We start from the raw sequence: 5,309 nt of genomic DNA on the forward strand, positions 1-5,309 counted from the left end.
TCCTTTTTAGAAGTTCATCCCCTAACAAGTACAACAACCAAATAGTCCAGCTCATCTTCCACCTCCCAAGTGGCAGTGCCCAGCGCAGTGAGATCCCTGCAGTTTGCCATGGACAGACTAGAGAGCGCAGCACCAAAGTGAGATGCTTTTGAGCCTGCTAAACTCATAGTCTTTTCTCAGTTGTATATGGTGCTTTCAAGAGGAGATGAAGGAAGGCTCCAAGAGCTCTCCTTGTATCACACATCATATTCAGTCAAGCTGTTTTAAGGTGGTCTCTTCCTGTCCTTTGTATAACTACACCTAAATACACACAGTACATCTCAGCAGCTCTTATCAGCTTTGGGTTTGACAAAATTTAAACTATAGTTGGATTAAACTTAGTTTTGTTTTTCCAAGTTTTCAGAAGAGGCAATGTAGCTAAAGTTGGGAGGCGCATAAAATACGTCAAAGTAACTCTGTCACTGATGCTTTGTTGCCAGTGGAATGGACTTCAGTATATATAAAAGTAAATATATCTGTGGAATAGATTTTTGGTTTGCAAACCATGAAGTTTATCTAGCCTGTAGTCTTAATTCCTACTTGCACACTAGCCACAGAAACTCTGACGGAATTCCAGGGTTCATGGTAATTGGTGAGACTGCTGCTTAGAAAAACACTTTTACTAAAAAGTGAGCAAATTTAATGAAGGCATCACCAAGAAACACAAAATCATAGTATATAATTCATTTTCCCAATGCAATGGCACTGCTGGTATGGAAATATAGAATGCTAAAACAATTAATGGTATGGATATTCAACATGCTAAAGCAATTATCACTTTTAGCATGGTCAGTGTCTTTAGATTCCTGTCAACTTCAAAGGGTCTGTTTTTGTATTCAGAAGTAGAAAAAAGTATTAGGGAAAAGGAGCTTGAGAGCAGACCAACTCCTCACATTTTCCTTATCATCTTCCTACATTTACTTTCTCTCACAAGTCTGACCATATTTAATATTCTTCTAGAAAGACTTTTAAGAAATTTCTCAGGAGGAAAGAAAAAAACAAACAAACCCAAAACAAAGAGCAATTGTTGTTGTTTTTTTTTTTTTTAAATATTGTTTGATCAATATTGACAGTTGTCCTCATTTTCCTTCCCATATAGCTTTTTTGTTTATATCCCCTCCCTCTCCCTCCACAGCTTACAGGTAATTCCTCTTTTCCTCCATGTCACCTGCTAATCTTCTCTATTCCACTTTCACTCAGTCTTCTCCTTTTCATCTTCTTATTCTTGTCCTCTCTGATGTACCTTAGAAACAAACTCCTTTTTAATCTCTTCAGAACATCCAAAAGTTGTTCTCCTCTCCAGCTTGCCTTGTTTGTGATGAACTTTCAAATTCTATAGTTGAATGTTAACAGACAGTTACCTTCTGGTGATGGAACTGAATTGCTGCAACAATTCATAATTAATCTAAATATCCACAGGTTTAAATATCTTACTTATTCTCAAGAGTTTTTTAGGAGTCTTGGCAGTGGACTCAGACAGATGTCATATTGCAACATCTTTGCAGGCAGGCAAAACAAAACCAGGAAGTCCTGACCCAGATGAATCCTGAAAACTATGACAGTTCTACTTTAAGTGAACTAAATCTATATGGAACTGTCTATATAACATTTCATTCATATTTTGGGCCTAAGAATATTTGAAAGTGTTGAAGCATAGTACCTCATTTTAGGTCAGCCCTTAAAACAAAATCATTCGGGCAGCAACTGGCTTTTGAAACAAGGATCAAAATGGCCCACAAGCAAACACACCATGTTCAGCTTAAGGGTACCACTGCTGATAAGGAGGGGAAGAGGAAAAAAAAAAAAAGAACAACAGATATGTGAGGACAGTTCCCACATATAACTTAAAGCAGAAGATGACTAATGTAAGGATTAGATCCCTCTTTAACACTGCCAAATTGTTCTTCAAGCTGTATTGAAACTGGGAACTAAGAGACAAATAGTAGCTCAGTTTTGTAGGTTCTACAGTGAAGCTCCTTTGTTTAGTATTTTGAACATTAAGCAACCATTTACTTACTGTGAACTATTATACTCACCATATAGACTTCAAAAAATAAAAATCTGCTTACTACAAGTTGGTCATCACCCCTGTAAGACATGCTGCTGAACCACGTCTTCGGGTTTCCTCTATGAGCACTTACTAGGATCATCTGCAAAAGAGCTAATTCTTCCATCTGTAAGATTATTTTTTATGACTGCACTAACCATTTTATGCAGAAATACATCTGCCTGTATCATCAGTTAACAGGAACAGATAAAAAGTTGCCAAAGGATGTACTATAATACAAAAATACAGTAATACTTGGACTTTTATTACATTACTGTTTAACTGATAGGAATTTAAAACTCCCTTTCCAGGCAGAAGTGTCTTTGAGAAATCACAAGAATAAAGAGCCTTTAAAAACATTTTATGAAGAACTGTATTTCATTCTACAAAGAATATTATATAGACAACTAGAAGGGAAAAATATGATTAAAAAAAACTAAAGCAGAAGAAATATTTTAAATCAGATAAACTAACTAGTTTTTACACATTCAAAGATTTTAGGAAAAAAATATTTACTTTTCTGAAAATATCAACTTTGATTTTATATTTATAAATCAAACATTTCATTTTAATAATAGTATACTAATTGCCAAAGGAAAAAAACTCCATAGAGACCCCCCTGTGCAGTATTAACTAGGATTATAATATTGGATCCTTAGTGTGCATGCTCTGTAATCATAGTTCAAAGTAAAATATCAGTAATCAAATCTGTAGAGAAGGTGATGAATAGTTACTTTGCTGACTCATTCCAGATGTATATACAAGTTCCAACGAAGGGAGTGCTCACGACTGAAGACAGATGTGATGGAGGTGAGAGGAAGGGACTAAAACCCCTGTCAGAGGCACTTCTTTGATCAACCTGCTGCTAAATCACTGCCTGCTGTCAATCAAAGACTGCAATTACCACTCCGCCTGGGTTAGTACTTAGTTCCGAAACCTTCCAGCAGATGTCCTCGCAAGGCAGCCGCGTCAGGAAGGTTAGAGATGCCACCATTTAAAACAGACAGATGGGGAGGAAAAGAGACCTAAAATAAGGATGATGTAAATATATAAACGAATTCAAGGTATTAAGTGCCTTTTCAAACACCAAACTTAGAAACACAGGCAGCATGTTTAGAAAACAAGACCATCATCTTAAAAACGAAAAGAAAGTCACCTGAACAAGTACGTAACTAGCACGTTTAAACTAACACATCTGTTTCCAATTTGTTTGGTAATTCTTACACCCCACTTATAAACAAAACAGAAAGTTCAGAAAATGATGGTTGAAAGCATGAGCACCAAGAAAACAGTGTAAAGACTCTAATCCTGTCCCACTCTCTTCCCTTTCATGTTAAAACTGACACTAATTTTATTGTGCACAGAGCCTTCTGCACTACTCCCTAGTGGCAATGACATACGAATGTTGTCACGAAGCTGGTATTCTTGGAAACATAAAATCCCTTGTCTATTTCAGGGAGGCTTAAAAAGAACAATTTCCTTAAAATAAGTCATCCTCATCATTACTTGTACAAATGGAAAGTTTTGATACCACATTAAAAATATTTGACTCGCCCTTTTCTGTAGTGAGTAATGCATCCACAGTTAACTACCCACAGGCACCTCTGAGATAATTATTCATCAAATACTGGTCTACAAACTCAAAAGCTGGGATGCTTACTGGTCTATGAGACCAGTATCTCCAGCACTCAATCCATTACCTGCTTTAATGCAGATGTTCACAGCTTTGTACACGTGAAGTCAGGTTAGAGAAAGATGAAATCAAGATCATCAGCATCACTGACTCTTCTTCAAGAGCAGATACAGAAGTAAGTGCTGATACTCGTGGCTTATTGGGAGATCAGCCAACTGGGACATGTCAGTCACTACAGTTTGGCTGGCAGAAAGAATTTGAGACTGTCCCAGCTTCTGGAAAATGCTGGGAGAGTGGTTACAGCAGCTGGGACAGACTTGTCTGCCAGAGCTTCTTTGGTGGCTCAAATAACTGGGACAGGTTTGACTGCCAGAAGTTCTTTGTTAGACCCATTATGGCACTTACAGACAGAAACCGTTGCTATATTCTACATGCTGAATTAGGTCAAAGCTAGCATCATCAATTATAGAAACAGATTGCTTATGAAATTGCAGAGGAGTAAGGGATTTGTCAGTATCTCATCTGAACCTTCAATGGCATGGGTGACTGATTTTCTGCAGGCTGATTGTTCTCAATTTCAACAATGAAAGTAAAAAAGAAGAAAGATTTTCATCTTGGTGTCAGCGAATGACCACAGCCAAAAATACAGAACTGTTACATTCCTTAAATGGTGGTACTTTTCTTAACTATGGTTTTCATGCAATAGAAGCATCAGATAAAGCACGTTCTGCACTCAGTCTGTCCTAAGAAAAGTGGAATCCACACTCTGAAAAGCCGGTAAATACAGTATTAAAGCTATTACAGTTTCTCAGCTTAACTAAGGTTCCTCTTCAGCTGTCATGAAAAATACTTTAAAAATCTCTTTAACCTTTCAGTTGTGTTTACATAAACAAACAAACAAAAAGCACAGAAGAATTCTCCGAAATCAAGATTTCCATTTAAAATATCGAAGGACAAATACAAATGAAGGATGATGGCTGGGGACAGCTACTGACTATGTTAATCATTCAAGATTACTTCACTAAGCTCTCTGTCTTTGTCTTGAATCTTAAACCCCTCACCCTTTAGCCATATGATAAGGAACAGAAAATTACAGTGCAAGCAGAGGGTAATTGTACTGTTTCCAAATAAGGACCTCTTATGAGAGCAAATACACATCTCAAACAAAAACATAAAAAATAGTGAAGCCGTCCTAATTATAACCAGCTATTCCTCCATAGCTCTTGTTTCATTAAGTACACATGCTCCAGTCAAATCTTTACAAACTGTGCCACCAAGTCATGATTTCCCCCTTTCCCCACCAAAACTGTGCAAGGATAACTGTACACATGTCCACGAAATAGAGGATGTAATTTTATTGGAGGTCCACAGGTAACTGTATCACATTAGGGAGTGGAAGAATTCTGTGGTATGGCACAACACAATACCTCACTCTAAACACTTAAACAGAAGGTTAAATGATATGCAACATGATCAAATCAGTAATTCGTCACCTTCTAGGCACCACTGATTAATTTAAAATAAAATTTAATAAATTGAAAAAATATAGTCCATTAATTTGTTTGTTGTACTGTCTTTAAATGAAACAGC

Source organism: Empidonax traillii, unplaced genomic scaffold (genome assembly GCF_003031625.1).
Source record: "Empidonax traillii isolate 1590-97213 ecotype Southwest subspecies unplaced genomic scaffold, ASM303162v1 scaffold24:size2376012, whole genome shotgun sequence".
Classification (NCBI taxonomy): Eukaryota; Metazoa; Chordata; class Aves; order Passeriformes; family Tyrannidae; genus Empidonax; species Empidonax traillii.